The sequence below is a fragment of the Ahaetulla prasina genome, chromosome 4, assembly GCF_028640845.1.
Source record: "Ahaetulla prasina isolate Xishuangbanna chromosome 4, ASM2864084v1, whole genome shotgun sequence".
Taxonomy (NCBI): domain Eukaryota; kingdom Metazoa; phylum Chordata; class Lepidosauria; order Squamata; family Colubridae; genus Ahaetulla; species Ahaetulla prasina.
In genome coordinates, this window is record NC_080542.1 from 128216198 (window position 1) to 128234018 (window position 17821).

Consider the following 17821-nt stretch of genomic DNA (forward strand, 5'->3'; position numbering starts at 1 on the left):
TTGATAAGTTTATGGGCCAGGGAAATATCTGTAGATCAGAAAAATAAATGGAAGGCATACTGGAAGTCTTTGTGTTCTCTGAGTTTGATTGTTTGCTTGCAGACTTTTCATTATCCAACTGGGTAATATCATCAGTGAGAAGGAGTGTGGGGTTGGTTGCTTATTTTTATATAGTAGCTTGTCCTGTCAGTTTAGAAGGGCTGTGTAGTTGTTTTTAACTAGTAAAAGTCACCACTGCTATGCATTACCATTCAAAACTTTTTAAACTGAAATCATATTGTTTTGTCAGAGATACAACAGCTAAAACATCAGCTATTATCCATGAAAATCTTCAAGGGGAAATTTGCTGGAAAAAATTAGCACAGAGCTGGATTAAGATTCTATGGAGAATGAGTTCTTGATCCTCCTTGTAATTTCATCAGGTGAAATCTTATACTTGTGGAAGGCTGTCAAAAGAAAGCTGTCAAAATCATACATAAAATATGAAAATTGACCCTCGTAAGATAGGACATTTGCATGGGCTTCACTCCTTGAAATAATAATTTTAAAAGCATGCCCATTATTCAGAGAACATACAGTGTACTGCTATCCCCTAATTAGATATTTCCATAAAGTTATAATAAGCTTTTAAAATAAGATCCCCCTCTCCTCCTTGCCAGATCCTTGGCTCTTGCTGCAAACTGGATGGCTTTCTGCTGACTTGGCCACAAATAGGCCAAGCAATTTCACAAGTGGAGAGATGCTTGAGATTTTTTGTTCAAAATATGAAGTGAAAGCATTACTTTAGGAATAAAAGAAATCTACTTCTGGTCACAATAGTAATGGGTGAAATTCCTGCTGTTATTACCTAGCTTAACAAAGCCTCAATGCAGAAGTGTCCTACTTGCGTACAAGTCTCATACCCCCTTATTATTGGCATTTATAAAAACTGGAAGTTCACATCGTCAAAAGGGCACCTAGAGGTCAGATTACTTGCCTGCCTCTTAAGAATAATAGAAGTGACACAGAATATTATTTTGAAAGCTGGGATACTTGCAGAGGGCTGGAAGAGCTAAATGTTATATGTTCAGCCCCAGTGGCAAAGATTACACTTTGAATTCACAAGATCAAACATTCAGTCCTTGGCATCCACAGTCCTTGAATGTTAAAATCTTCAGAATAATTACAAATCAGGCAGAAGAAGCCAGACCAGGAAAACCTGGTCATGTCCTCTGTATGAGATGATATCAAGTGGCATTTTTGTTTCTTTGACATTATCCTTTATTAGAACAGCTAGACATTCTGGCTGTTACATATAAGCTGGGTTAACAAAATCACAAATGAGGTGATAAACCGCCTGGGAAAGCCAAGGGAAATCATCAAAGCCGTTAAAAAGCGAAAGTTAGAATATTTTGGACATGTGATGCAACACCCAGAAAAATACAGCATCCTTAATTTAATCCTCCAGGAAAAGATTGAAGGCAAACTATGTCCAGGCAGAAGAAGAACATCACGGCTTCAAAACCTAAGGGACTGGTTTGGACAAAACTCAGCAGCACTTTTTCCTGCGGCTGGTAACAAAAATAGGATTGCCAACATGATCACCAATATCTGATGATGGATATGGCACAGGAAGAAGAAGAAGAAGAAGAAGCCACTCTATCCTGTTTAAAAGTGAAAGGACTAGAGGAAAAGAGGTAATGTGATTCTTTATCTTATTTTTAGAGGTCTGATTCTTTTTTTTTTAATGTTTTATTTGTTTTGTTTATATAACATTCAATTTTCATCAAACAGTGGTCTGGGTACAATTATTTTCAAACAATCATGATATATGTATTTGTTGTGGTATTCATCACTGTAATATTGATAATATAATAATATGATAATATAATAACGATAATGCTAAACATCATCTTCTTTAACAACTCTCCACTTTAGTATTTCCTCCTTTTATATCTCCTCCTTTCTAAGTTCTGTTTCTATTGTCTAGCCATTGATAAAATATGTCCCATATCAAAAAATATTCAGTTTCTACTTTATCCTTAATAGTAAGCATTAGTCTATCCATTTCTGCTCATCCTAATATTTTCTTAATTACATTCACCTCAGACGGTATGATTCTGATTCACAGTTTATAACTGGCCTGTACATTAAGAAGGCAGACAAAGACATTATGCTCCCAATAAAGGTGAAATATTTCATGATTAAAATATGCTACATGTTTTACTAAACATATTTATGCAAATTTTATGTAATTGTGAACTCTTTTTTGGGGGGAGCGAGGGTCGGGATGGGAGCAATGTATATTGAAGTTTATAAGACTGAATTCTCTGATGGAATTCCCAAATAAATGAACATTATACCTGTCATGAGTCTGTAGAGAGAACTTAGGGTGGCTTTAGAATTGCTGTATTATTCTACAATACACAGGCAGCTCTCCTGAAGGAAAATTGCCTGAGATGTATATAGAGCTTGGACCAAACTTAGAAATGCTTTAAGTCTTATATCTTATATTATGAGCCATGGTGGTGCAGTGGTTAGAGTGCAGTACTGCAGGCTACTTCCGCTGACTGCCGACTGCCTGCAATCAGGCAGTTCAAATCTCGCCAGGCTCAAGGTTGACTCAGCCTATCATCCTTCCAAGGTGGGTAAAATGAGGACCCAAACTGTTGAAGGAAATATGCTGACTTTGTAAACTGCTTAGAGAGGGTTATAAAGCACTGTAAGATGGTATATAAGTCTAAGTGCTATTGCTATTGTTATATCAGTTTCACATGTTATGGAAATCTGTGCAGAAAACGGGCTCAGAGCCATGAAAACAGGGAATAAGGCTACAAGTTTGGGAAATATTGAATTTTTCCAGGAGCAAAATTCATCAATGCAAAGGAATAAATTTTAGCTCTCTCTAATATTTGATTATGTGAGGAGAGGTCAGATCCATGTTGCTGAGACTTTTCCTCACCTATTTGTCACCTAATTGGAAAAGAAGTCGAGAGTCAGAGGGAAAATACGCCAACAGTGGGCTTTAGCAACATTGCCGTGGTATTGTTATCATTCATACATTGCAGTAGGGTAGAACAGCACGGTAAAGGAGATGTCCCCATGTTGCTAAAGATGCTTCATTTAGCTCGGCTGGTGGGGGGCGGGGGGAGGAGGATTTGACATTCAGTCTTTCACTCCTACCAGATACAAACAAATGGTTTTTGGCAGTGATTTGCTCTCCAAACTTGTTTCAATTTAGTCTCTGAACATTTAATTACCAGACTGGGTAACACCATCAGCAAAATTTTTAAATGTCTTGTGTGTCGGTGTGATCAGTTAGTCGCTTGGTTGGTTGTTCATTTGGAGCTACATTTAAATTCTGAGCAGCTGATTGGTTCTCTTGTTGATTGGTTGTTCGAATGGTCTAGTTTCTTATATATTAATATATTGAATCTAGATCAATATGCTTGTTGATTCTTTGGTAGAATACCAGGCTTCAATAAATTCACCTCTGTGGCGGGTATCAGCATGTTGAATGATTTTTGTTCCTTTCCAATCGAACTGGTGTTGTTTATTATCAATGTGGGTTGAGATCAGAGGAACAAATGGTGTCCTGATTCTTTTCAAGGAAACTTATTGTGGATTTCCAATCTGGATGACAAGTTAATAATAATAATAATGATAATAATATTTTAATTTGTATACCGCCCTTCTCCGGAAGGACTCAGGGCAGTGCACAGCCAGAATAAAATACAAAAAGAACAGCACATAAAATATTAAGAACAACTCCTTAAAAAACTTATTCAATTGGCCAAAATTTAAAATACAATAACACCCTATAAAATTTACAAAATTTAAAACCCATAAAAGCAAATTAAAAATTTAACATCAAGCCAGTCCAGCTAGATGGAATAAATAGGTTTTAAGTTCGCGGCGAAAGGTCCGAAGGTGGGATAGTTGACGAAGTCCAGGGGGAAGTTCGTTCCATAGGGTAGGAGCCCCCACAGAAAAGGCCCTCCCCCTGGGGGCCACCAGTCTTCATTGCTTGGCTGATGGCACCCTAAGGAGTCCCTCTCTGTGAGAACACACCGGTCGCTGGGAGATAGAAGATGGCAGTAGACGGTCCCGTAAATATCCTGGTCCTAAGCCATGGAGCACTTTGAAGGTAGTCACCAATACCTTGAAGCGCACCCGGAAGACAACAGGGAGCCAGTGCAGTCTGCGCAGGATGGGTGTTACATGGGAGCTCCGAACTGCTCCCTCTATCACCCGCGCAGCTGCATTCTGGACTAACTGGAGTCTCCGGGTGCTCTTCAAGGGGAGCCCCATGTAGAGAGCATTGCAATAATCCAAGTGAGAGGTCACAAGAGCATGAGTGACCGTGCATAGGGCATCCCGGTCCAGGAAGGGGCGCAACTGGCGAATCAGGTGAGCCTGATAAAAAGCTCTCCTGGAGACAGTCGTCAAATGGTCTTCGAAAGATAACCGCCCATCCAGGAGAACGCCCAAGTTGCGCACCCTTTCCATCGGGGCCAATGACTCGCCCCCAACAGTCAGCCGCAGCTGCAGCTGACTGTACTGGGGTGCCGGCATCCACAGCCACTCCGTCTTGGAGGGATTAAGATTGAGCCTGTTCCTCCCCATCCAGACCTGTACGGCTTTCAGACACTGGGACAGTACTTCGATAGCTTCGTTGGGGTGGCCTGGGGTGGAAAAGTACAGCTGCGTATCATCAGTGTACAGTTGGTATCTCACCCTAAAACCACTGATGATTTCACCCAGCGGTTTCATATAGATGTTGAACAGGAGAGGCGAGATAATCAATCCCTGCGGCACCCCACACATGAGGCACCTCAGGGTCGATCTCTGCCCCCCTGTCAACGCCGTCTGCATCCGGTCAGAGAGGTAGGAGGAGAACCACCGATAAACGGTGCCTCCCACTCCCAAACCCTCCAACCGGCGCAGCAGGATACCATGGTCGATGGTATCGAAAGCCGCTGAGAGGTCTAATAGGACCAGGACAGAGGAGTAACCCTTATCCCTGGCCCTCCAGAGATCATCCACCAACGCGACTAAAGCCATCTCCGTACTGTATCCGGACCAGAAGCCGGACTGGAATGGGTCTAGATAGACGGTTTCATCCAGGTACTGGGGTAATTGACGTGCCACCGCACTCTCTACAACCTTCGCCAGAAACGAGGGTTGGAGACTGGACGGTAATTTCCTAAAACAGCTGGGTCCAGGGAAGGCTTCTTGAGGAGAGGTCTCACTACCGCCTCTTTCAAGGCAGCGGGAAAGACCTCCTCCCATAAAGAAGCATTTGTAATCCCCCGGAGCCAGCCTCGTGTCACCTCCTGCGTGGCCAGCACCAACCAGGAGGGGCACGGGTCCAGTAAACATGTGGTGGCATTCAACCTTCCCAGTAACCTGTCCATGTCCTCAGGAGTCACAGAGTTAAAAACTTATTCAATTGGCCAAAATTTAAAATACAATAACACCCTATAAAATTTACAAAATTTAAAACCCATAAAAGCAAATTAAAAATTTAACATCAAGCCAGTCCAGCTAGATGGAATAAATAGGTTTTAAGTTCGCGGCGAAAGGTCCGAAGGTGGGATAGTTGACGAAGTCCAGGGGGAAGTTCGTTCCATAGAGTAGGAGCCCCCACAGAAAAGGCCCTCCCCCTGGGGGCCACCAGTCTTCATTGCTTCGCTGATGGCACCCTAAGGAGTCCCTCTCTGTGAGAACACACCGGTCGCTGGGAGATAGAAGATGGCAGTAGACGGTCCCGTAAAAATCCTGGTCCTAAGCCATGGAGCACTTTGAAGGTAGTCACCAATACCTTGAAGTGCACCCGGAAGACAACAGGGAGCCAGTGCAGTCTGCGCAGGATGGGTGTTACATGGGAGCTCCGAACCGCTCCCTCTATCACCCGCGCAGCTGCATTCTGGACTAACTGGAGTCTCTGGGTGCTCTTCAAGGGAAGCCCCATGGAGAGAGCATTGCAATAGTCCAAGCGAGAGGTCACAAGAGCATGAGTGACCGTGCATAGGGCATCCCGGTCCAGGAAGGGGCGCAACTGGCGAATCAGGTGAACCTAATAAAAAGCTCTCCTGGAGACAGTCGTCAAATGGTCTTTGAAAGACAACCGCCCATCCAGGAGAACGCCCAAGTTGCGCACCCTTTTCATCGGGGCCAATGACTCGCCCCCAACAGTCAGCCGCGGCTGCAGCTGACTGTACCAGGGTGCTGGCATCCACAGCCACTCCGTCTTGGAGGGATTAAGTTTGAGCCTGTTCCTCCCCATCCAGACCTGTATGGCTTCCAGACACCGGGACAGTACTTCGATAGCTTCATTGGGGTGGCCTGGGGTGGAAAAGTACAGCTGCGTATCATCAGTGTACAGTTGGTATCTCACCCCAAAACCACTGATGATCTCGCCCAGTGGCTTCATATAGATATTGAACAGGAGAGGCGAGAGAATCGATCCCTGCGGCACCCCACACATGAGGCACCTCGGGTCGATCTCTGCCCCCCTGTCAATGCCGTCTGCATCCGGTCAGAGAGGTAGGAGGAGAACCACCGATAAACGGTGCCTCCCACTCCCAAACCCTCCAACCGGCGCAGCAGGATACCATGGTCGATGGTATCGAAAGCCGCTGAGAGGTCTAATAGGACCAGGACAGAGGAGTAACCCTTATCCCTGGCCCTCCAGAGATCATCCACCAACGCGACTAAAGCCGTCTCCGTACTGTATCCGGGCCAGAAGCCGGACTGGAATGGGTCTAGATAGACGGTTTCATCCAGGTACTGGGGTAATTGACGTGCCACCGCACTCTCTACAACCTTCGCCGTAAAACGAAGGTTGGAGACTGGACGGTAATTTCCTAAAACAGCTGGGTCCAGGGAAGGCTTCTTGAGGAGAGGTCTCACTACCGCCTCTTTCAAGGCAGCGGGAAAGACCCCCTCCCACAAAGAAGCATTTGTAATCCCCCGGAGCCAGCCTCGTGTCACCTCCTGCGTGGCCAGCACCAACCAGGAGGGGCACGGGTCCAGTAAACATGTGGTGGCATTCAACCTTCCCAGTAACCTGTCCATGTCCTCAGGAGTCACAGAGTCAAAACTATCCCAAACGGTCTCAACAAGACGAGTCTCGAAACTCTCGCCTGGATCTACCCAATTTTGATCCAATCCATCCCGAAGCTGAACGATTTTATCGTATAGATAACCGTTAAACTCCTCGGCATGCCCTTGTAATGGGTCCTCCCACCCCTCCTGTTGAAGGAGAGAGCGGGTAACCCGAAACAGGGCAGCCGGGCAGTTATCTGCCGACGCAATGAGGGAGGAAACGTAAGAACACTTCACTTCCCTCAATGCCACTAGGTAGGTCCTACTATAGGACCTAACTAGTGTCCGGTCAGCCTCTGAACGGCTGGATCTCCAGGCACTCTCTAGGCGTCTTCTCCAGCGTTTCATCTCCCTCAGCTCCTCAGAGAACCAAGGAGCTGGTTGAGACCTGCGCCGGGTCAGAGGCTGCAAAGGCACGACATGGTCCAAAGCTCCAGCCGCGGCCTGGTTCTTGGGAAAGTTCTACCCTTTATGATTAATTCTGAATAAACAAGAGTAACAAAAACAAGATAACAGACAGATTTTTTTTTTAAATAGCAGATAGAAACAAGATACCATAGACAAGGCAAATTTCACACCAAATGGGCAATGAGCCTTTTTTATGTGAAGTCCTATTTGCATAAAAGACAAACTTTGTATTTGATTAATTTTACATAGAAGTGGCACTAATGACATCATTTCATAAATATTGCCAGAAAAGAAAACATGTGCTTAATTCTCTTAAATAGACAACTGAGTAATGTCAGAACTATGCCAAAGTTTTCTGAATGAAAATGGCCATGATTCAAAATAAGAAATCAGTCTCTATGAGGGATGATTTTTGGTGAGTTCAGTTTTGAGCAGAAGGCCTGCAATTAAATAAAAAATAACATTGAAAACATAGAAACAAAAAGAAGGGAAGACTAAGGACCAATAAAGAAAATATTTATTGTATTTATTTAACATTATAGTTCAATTATATTGCCATGATCAATATTGATGATATGGACCAGACAGATTCCTAAAAGATTGGGTTAATGGTTATCACTTAGAAAGAACAGCTGTGTGATTAAATATTAATTGTTAGGAAGCACAATGTAAACTGGCTGGTACCTTCACGTCCAGATATGAGATTCACAGATTCACCTGATTAGCTACCATATGACGCATAATACTGGACTGGATAAGCTTTTGATTTGATCTAAATCAACTCTTTATCAACTCTTTATCACGGTTGTACTGTACTATGTACTGTGTACTGTGTACTGTACACTGTGTACTACGTACTACATAGTATATACGCAGGAGTATATACGTACTACATAGTATTTACGCGGGAGAAAACCCGAATAACCAAAGACCTACATACAAATACCCGCGAAAACCTCAGAAAACATATATACTATATACTATATACTATATACTATATACTATATACCAGTGATGGCTAACCTTTTTTCCATTGCGTGCCACAAGGGGGGGAGAAAGTCTGCGCATCTGCCCACACCTATAATAATATGTGCCCCACCCTGCACATGTGCGCGCAACCCCACCCCCACCCCCGCTCCAACACATGATGGCCTGGTAGACCCATTTTAGTTTCTCACCTGGCTCCAGATCCTCTCTATACATTTGGAGAAGGTGAAAACAGCCTTCCCCACCCCCTTAGAGGCCCTCCGGAAGCCCAAAACAGCCCGTTGGACAGGAAGTGACTTTTTTGCTGTCCCCAGCCTCTAGAGCCTCTCTAGGAGTTTCTGGAGGCTGGGGACAGCAAAAAACATCACTTCATGTCAAATCAGAAGTTGGGAAACGGGCCATTTTGGGCCTCTAGAGGGCCTGGGGAAGGCTGGGGAAGGCTGTTTTCACCCTCCTTAGATGCATAGAGAGGATCTGGAGCCAGGTGAGAAAGAAAAAGGGGCCTTCCCCACCCACCACAGGCCCTCCAAGAGGCAGGAAACAGCCTGTTTTCCTACTTCTGATGGGCCTTGAAGGCCCGAATATCATCTGGCTGGCATGCGCATGCGCGCCAGAGCTGAGCTGGCATGCCCACTGATATGGCTAGGCATGCCATCACGACTATATACTTTATACTTTATATCATATACTATACTATACTATACTATACTATACTATACTATACTATACTATACTATACTATACACTGGACAGTGCCAGACTGGAACCTATAGAAAAGTGTTTTGATTTATAATGGTTGAGATTGTTAATCAAGTATGAATCTTTATCAAGGGGCACCAGCCTTTGCATACAATGAAATCCATAGAAGGTTAGGTGACACATGCTCTAAATTCCAGAAAACTTAATAAAATGCTAGTAGGTTAAAACAAAAGTGAACAATTTATGTTCTTCCACATGTTGCTGAATTTCATCTCCTAGTATCCTTCCTTGGCATTGGGCATGATCATTTAGATTGCTCAGCGCAGACTTCCCACTTCTGATGTAAAAAGTGAAATTTGTTTTTTGAATACCATTCAGACAAATTCAAGCTATTATTTAATTTCCCCCCCCTCAAAAATGGATGTCATTCTGTGAGTTAGAAACACAGAATGCTGCCTCATGCCAAATTAATCCACCACTCTCAGATCTACCTGAAGACATCAGAAGTTGGCTTGAGAGCTTTTTATTCCTTGCAGCTCTGCTGCAAAGCTACAGACAGACTTCTACAAGGAATGTATTGACTCCATTGTTGTAGTTATTTATTATCACCCACTGTTCTTATTTATAAACAGAGAAAGAAGAAATGGTTACTTGTCAATAGTTAACACAATGAACATGGTGAATGCAAGCTGTAGGAAATTTTGCTCATTATATAGAACAACAGCCCTCAACCTTTCCAGCTCAGTTGACCAGAAGTGGGCAGCAGAGGGAGAAGATGGCTTTGCATACCCAAAACCCCATAATCTCATAAATGGAGCTTCATGTGCTCACTCGCTGTTTGCGCGATCAGGTTCCCAACAGGCCACGCCAGTACCGATCCATGAACCAGGGGTTGAGCGCCCCTGATATAGAAGACTGAGAAAGGCCAAATGCTATTTTAAAAAATCAGTTTTTTAATTAATTATTTTAACTGGTTACTTGCATGTTTTACAGATAGTGATCTACTCAAAAGTTTTAAAACTTCTTGAAGATTAGAAAAGTTGAAAGTTTCTTCTTAACCTTCCTTTCATCCTTTTCCCTTTCCCTATCTTTATTTTCATTTGTATTTTCTATTATAAAATTTAATAAAGATTTAATCAATTGTAAAAAAAAAAAGTTTTGAAACCAAATGTGTTGGTTGCCTTTCAACCAACCTTTTTCCATATTTCCAAAGTTTTCAATAGAAACTTTCAAAAAGAAACAGAAACTACAACCATCAAATAATAATAATATCTGAGAACTGATATCAAAGGCTGCTATTTCTCATATACTGTATTCGTATGGGCAGCAGTATTACTAAAATGATTCAGTGGGGTGACTGCTGAATCATAATGAGAAAGTAGAAATAGAAGAATGGTCACAGTTTTCTTCTCCTAGAGATATTATGTAGTTGATATTCAGCTCTGTAATTTATTTTTTCATCTAGAAATGGAACCAGGAAGAATTGTTTCATAGTTCTATGTTTAGAATGCAAGTGTCACCTCATTTCCTCTCTATTAATCAGTTTCACATTCTAAGCTTTGAGAATCTTTGAGAACCGATGAGCTTAATTTAAAAATCTATCTTTTATTACCTAATTTATCTTACTCTGTCATAGTATTTCTCAGCCCTGGCAGCTTGGCAGCTTTCATATAGGTTGCAGGGCCTGCTGGGGAATTCTGGGAATTGGAGACCATACATCTGAAAATTGTCAAGGTCTGGAAACACTATTCTAGCCATTTCCTTTTCTTGCTCTGTCAAGGCAATAGGATTGTTGTTTGAATGTATGTATGTATGTAATGTATGTATGTAAAGGCAATAGGATTGTTGTTTGAATGTATGTATGTATGTATGTATGTATGTATGTATGTATGTATGTTCTCGTAGGTTTTCATACTACGTAGGTATGTAGTCTTGGCATACTCGGGTCTTTTCCTGTGTAAGGTTGAGAGTATCTTGGTGACGTTTCGACGAGGTCTCACTCGTCATCTTCAGGCTGGTGCTTACAGCTTCATGCTTGTGCGACCAAAGCATGGTCGGGGCTGCCATCTCTTTATAAATACTGGTGGGGAGTGTTGGCTTTGTTGTGTAAGTGGGTTGGTTGGCTGTGTGATTGCTGTGTGATTGCATCTTGCAACCTGCAAACACCCATTCCACCTACCAATCAAGATGCAACCACACAGCCAAACAACCCGCTACAGCAACAAAGCCAAGACTCCATACCTCCCCACCAGTATTTATAGAGAGACGGCAGCTCTGACCACGCTTTGCTCGCACAAGAATGAAGCCGTAAGCACCAGCCTGAAGATGATGAGTGAGACCTCATTGAAACGTCACCAAGATACTCTCAACCTTACACGGGAAAAGACCCGAATATACCAAGACCCATATATATATGTATGTATGTATGTATGTATGTATACACATACATATGTGTATGTGTGTGTGTGTATACATACGACTGTGTGTTCTGAGCTGCTTAGAGGAGGAATAAAACAGAAATATAATGGATAATATGAAATGAGGTTCTTTTACGTACAAGAAAGCCATGGCACAATTTGGAAGTTTGGAAGAAATATATGACTAAGCTACCATGAACATGATGAGTAACATTTATAAGCCGGAAAATTAAAGTACTCTCCATGAAATTGTGACTCTTCCTTTAGCTCTCCCAGCTTTACTACTAAGGATTTCAGTTAAATTAACATCCATGACACTCTCTAAATACTACAAGTCCTAAATAAATTTCACAGAGAGGGACAAAGGTGCATAAATACCATGTTGTAGAGGCAGGTGCATGATTGGGGGTGGGAGTCCTTAGCAAGATGTCACCTTGATCATCCTAACATGGAGACCTATTGCTGCTTTCTTACCTCTTCCTTCCTGTACAGAGAACAAGCAAACTTTTCTGCAACTTGCAACCAATGTTACTTCTGTCTAAGTTCTCCAAGTCAGTGGATGAAGAACTTACGGCAGTGATGGCTAACCTTTTCCAGACTGAGTGCCCAAAGCGTGTAAGCACGTGTGCATGAATGCGTGCATGCATGCCGAAACCCCCAAAATGCAATGTGCACATGGCCCTGCGCATGCACCCCACCCACCGTATATGTATGCATGCCCCACGCATGTCCCCCTGTGCATGCATGTATGGTCTCCTGCATGTGCCCACCCCTGCGCATGCACATCTCCCCTTGGATGCACCCCTCATACATGCACTCCACCCCCTGTGCATGCGCAGCAGAGGTCCGAAGACCAGCTGGCTGGTGGGAGGTGCATGCACATGCGCAGCATAGATGAGATGAGGTGTCGGCTTGCGTGCCATAGGTTCGCCATCATGGACCTAGGGTATCCCAGAGTAGCAGACACACTGGCTCCCATTTGGGTGGGCAGCTAATAGATGATACCTCACATATGTGACTTCCAAAATGTGATTTGGAAGTATAGCAGGAGCAGAATTTCTGTGTGGTGCTGGGAAAAGGCCCTGAGAAGTCCTGAACTTCCCAAGGAGTCTGAGATGGGATGGCGGGAGGACATAGGACAGTCTATTTGCAGATTGGGACAACAGATATCACTGACCGCTATGGAGGCTGCATGGTAATCAGAGGTGGGTAGATAATTGATTAGCCTACATTGTTAAAAATAATAGGGATTTTCCATATTTTGCATAAACCACCTTTTTCAATCCCTTTCTCTGCTTTGGCCATGGTGATGATCTAATGGACTGTCTGGATGGAATTTACCCACTAGAATATTTAATCAGTGGAATATCTTGCATCTAGAAGTTGTGAATTCTCCAACACTAGAAGTTTTTAAGAAGAGATTGGACAATCATTTGTCTGAAATGGTATAGGGTTTCCTGCCTGAGCAGGGGGTTGGACTAGATCAGGGGTCTGCAAATTTGGCTCTTTTAAGACTTGTGGACTTCAACGAGGAACTTTGGAAGTTGAAGTCCACAAGTCTTAAAAGAGCCAAGTTTGCAGACCCCTGGACTAGATGATCTCCAAAGTCCCTTCCAACTCTGTTATTTTGTTCTGTTCTGTTCTGTTCTGTTCTGTTCTATTCTAATGTTTTCTGCTGTTTTCTTTTTTTTTTTTTTTACCATGGCTCCTGAACAGTAGTGGGTTTCAATTTTGGCCTCTACCGGTTTGCTCGTGGATGCACATGCGCTCATGCACACGTGCGATGCTACTGCACATGCATAGAGACATCCAGGCGGGTGGGCAGAGCTTCCTGCCCTGCTACCAGTTAGCCCGATCCAGGGCGAACCGGTACCAACTCACCATCACTCCTGAACTAGAAAAAGAAAGAGATGTTTTCCTACTATTTGGGATAAAATTGGAATGGCAAAACTCCGGTCAATTTTAATTGATTAAATCAAAATATAGGTCTTTCCTTTCAGGAAGAGGAAGGGAGGGAGAGAGAGGAGGGAAAGAGGGAGGGAGGAAGGGAGGGAATATTTTAATGGTTTAAACTCCCTTTTTATGACCCTGTAATCTCTTAATCTAGAACAGAGTCAGGGCAACTAGATGGAATGGAGTATGCCCTTGGTCAGATGCCCTTGGAATTTGCAGATTTTTTTTCTTTTTGCCTTCAGATAGAAACATCTGCCATTATCTAGCATTGAACTCTCAACCTTACAAGTAGGAGGCAAGATTACTAGATCACCACACTGTTCAATGGGTTTCAACAACAAGCTTTTAACAACTGAAAGACAAGTACATTAAAACAAGTTAACTTTTTTTTTAATAAACTCAACCTTTTGCTATTTTATTGGTGAACCTGAAAAAAGAAGAGAAAGAAATGGTTCTGAAGGGCAATGATCAGTAATTTTTAGGAAGGAGGGACACTGCCACAGCATCTAATAATCATCTGGTGTAGAAATGTTTGCCAACAATGAAATGAAACATACTAGCTGAACCCCAACACCAGTGTTTCAACTGCCACAACACAGAAAATGTAACTTCTGATGTGTAGCGAAAAAGATGGGTAGAATTTGTCTTGGCAGTGTATTAGGGACAAGCAGAAAACAATTTCATAGATTTTTCACCTTGAATTTCATTGGGACAACTGGTCACACAGTCCATAATCTAGAAGTAGAGGTGATTTATACTCGTCTGTAATCCCAACAAAACAAGGACACACATTTTACATGCCCTTCCCCCACTATCCTATGAGATGGATTTGGCTATGAAATGTTAACCAGCTTCACACATATTATTTGAACCACCCAGGCAGTAAGATTTCAGGGGCTTTCTAATGAGGAATTTCTTACAACCATCCAGTATAGGATGATAGCAATTGCACTTAAGACTTATATACCGCTTTACAGTGCTTTATAGCCCTCTCTAAGCAGTTTACAGAGTCAGCCTCTTGCCCCCAACAATCTGGGTCCTCATTTTATCCACCTCGGAAGGATGGAAGTCCGAGTCAGCCTTGAGCCTGGTGAGATTTGAACTGTTGAACTGCTGGCAGCCAGTGATCAGCAGAAGTAGCCTGCAGTACTGCATTTAACCACTGTACCACTGCGGCTCTCTATCAGTCAATGATGTAGATTGTATAATTAAACCAGGGGTCCCCAACCTTTTGGACCTCAGGGCCCACCAAGTTCATAATTTTTAATCCTGTGGACCACTAATACGAATCAAGAACGTGGCTTGCTGAAACGCCTGGACTCCCAGTGACTGGATGGGGTCCTTCAGACACTGTCCCTCCTCTCTCTTTCTCTCTTTCTCCCCCCTCCCCTCTCTCTCCCACTCTTTCTCTCTCTTTCTCTCTTCCCCCCCTTTCTCTCTCTCCCACTCTTACTCTCTCATTCTTTCAGCCGGAGCCCGGCCGAAGTTTCCCGTGCTGCTTCAGTGAGTGCTCCTCGAGAGATGAGAGTTGCAGGGGGCCAATCTGGCATCGGCAATAGTGAGCAAAATCCAGCTGCTCCCCGGACCAGTTGCCATTTACAGCTCCAAGTCCCAAGAGGCAGGAGATGAGGGCTGCTTTGTGCCACCGGCTGGGCAAATATACTGAGGCGGAATGCTGATGCTGCACAAGTGCAAGTAGTGCTTTGCTCCCATAGCTTCCAGTTATCGCAATCGCTGCTTCGGCCCACTTGCGCCGCAGCTCCTCCACAAGGGTGCACTGGCAAAAATATGAAGATTTCTCCACGGACCACCAAAATTTTCCTGCAGACCACCAATGGTCTGTGGATCACCGGTTGGTGACCACTGAATTAAACTATCCCTTCTAAAAGTTCCAAAAAGTCACAGCCTTGCCATGGATCTTTTACTTTGCAAATCCTGTCTGCCTGTCTTAATGATTCAGAAATTATTTGCAATTATTCCTAATTATTTCAGAAATCCAGGCAGCCATAGTTTATTTTCTCCCATTTGAAGGCAGGAAACCCTGCCTTAACCCTGATCCATTGCTGCATAAGAAATTTGCCAGCTTGTGTGGCCAAATAAGGTTCAGGAGTCCATGGAGATTGCTCAGCTTCAGTTTTCTCAGGACTGACGTGTCTTTTGTAATAATACATTATTTCTGAATAAACTTCGTGATTTGTAAACAAGCCTATTTAATTCATAAACCAGCCCTTGTGAGATTCTCTTTTTCTCTTTTGTTTTTATTCTTTTGAAGATGTCTTTTCACTAGCTGATTTAAAACATTAAAACATTCTCTGACTCAAGAACAGCTGCAAAAGTTCTTCCATTTCCCACTTCTAACTCATGTTGGCTCACAACCAAAGCCAAATTCCTAGCAAGGCCAAAAACAGAGAAGAAGCTACAAGAACAAGATGGTGTTCTTAATAAGCCTATCTCTAATAAGTCAGGTGAAAGATGGCCCAATTTTTAATGAAAACACAATAGCAATGCATTTCCAGAGATGGCTGACATTTCTCTGATCTCTCTTAATTTTTCTGGGAAAGTCATTATCAAGAAAAAGAAGAAAATGTCAACAATCCTTGCCAATGACTGTTCATAATGCTGTTCTGACCAAATAGTTTAAAAATATATGCTGTCTGGTGTGGGCTTTTCCATGTCCCCAGATAAAATTAAGCTCTGTGAAATATTTTTGTCCTTGCACTGCCTCTGCAAGGCGGCTTGTTTCAAAAACAAACATTTGTTTTATTCAGAAGTATTGAATAACTGCAGACATGGGTGGTCAAAACAAAAGTGCTATATCAGAACAGTGAGAATTAACCTTGAAAACTTTGAGAGACTGGAATGTTATTCCAAACAAATTATTCTGAGAAATTTCTTTATCTTTATTTATGTATTTGAAATCTCCTTGTAGACAAATATCTTCCCAAGGCAGCTTCCAGCAGAAAAATAGAAACCAATTTTTTGTATTTAAATGTTTTTTAACAGGAACCATTATAAAAACAAACCTAAACAGTCACCCTAACCTATAAATGTAATCCTATCAATTACCATAAAATAAATTTAAACCAGTGAAGCTAAAATACCACAACTGTTCTAAGAAAAAGCAATATGAAGCAAGGAGGAATCGGGTAGAATCTATTCAACCAGATAGCTGTACAATTAGCACTGGGGCCCCTCAATGCTGTGTTCTCTCCCCACTTCTCTTCTCTGTATACCAATGACTGCATCTCTAACAATCCATCTGTTAAACTACTGAAGTTTGCAGATGACACAACAGTGACCGGTCTCATTCAAGACAATAATGAATCCGCATACAGACGGGTGGTTGAACAACTAGCCTCATGGTGCGACCGGAACAATCTGGAATTGAATACTCTCAAAATCATAGAAATGGTGGTAGACTTTAGGAGAAACCCTTCCCTACTTCCACCTCTCACAATACTAAACAACACAGTATCAACAGTAGAGACCTTCAAATTTCTAGGCTCTACCATATCGCAAGATCTAAAATGGACAGCTAACATCAAAAACGTCATCAAAAAAGCACAACGAAGAATATCCTTTCTGCACCAACTCAGAAAGCTCAAACTGCCCAAGGAGCTGCGGGTCCAGTTCTACAGAGGAATTATTGAGTCTGTCATCTGCACCTCTATAACTGTCTAGTTTGGTTCTGCAACCCAACAAGACAGACACAGACTTCAGAGGATAATTAGACCTGCAGAAAAAATAATTGCTACCAACCTGCCTTCCCTTGAGGACCTGTATATTGCACGAATCAAAAAGAGGGCTGTGAAAATATTTACAGATCCCTCACATCCTGGACATAAACTGTTTCAACTCCTACCCTCAAAACGACACTATAGAGCACTGCACACTAATACAACTAGATACAAGAACAGTTTTTCCCCAAACATCATCAGTCTGCTAAACAAATAATTCCCTCAACACTGCCAAACTATTTACTAAATCTACACTACTATTAATCTTCTCATCGTTCCCATCACCCATCTCCTTCCACTTATGAATGTAACTTTGTACAATTGTAAGTTACAATTACATAAATTGTAACTTACAATTTATACTGATATTGTTTCCTGATTGCTTATTTGTAGCCTATGACTATCATTAAGTGTTGTATCATTAAGTGTTAAATTTGCACCCCATGACATTAAGTATTGTAAGTGTTGTACCTTGATGAAGGTATCTTTTCTTTTATGTACACTGAGAGCATATGCACCAAGACAAATTCC

The 17821-nt window shown here is 42.5% G+C and overlaps 1 long non-coding RNA gene across 1 annotated transcript in view; it reads left to right on the forward strand.

Annotated features, from left to right (window-relative positions):
* LOC131198959 (uncharacterized) overlaps positions 1-16639 on the forward strand; it is a 33818-nt gene extending 17179 nt beyond the window's left edge. Inside the window, exons 3-4 of the long non-coding RNA XR_009155220.1 lie at positions 1448-1676; positions 15023-16639. This is a non-coding gene — a long non-coding RNA (uncharacterized LOC131198959). The remainder of the gene's footprint in view (positions 1-1447; positions 1677-15022) is intronic.
* Positions 16640-17821: the final 1182 nt, after the last annotated feature.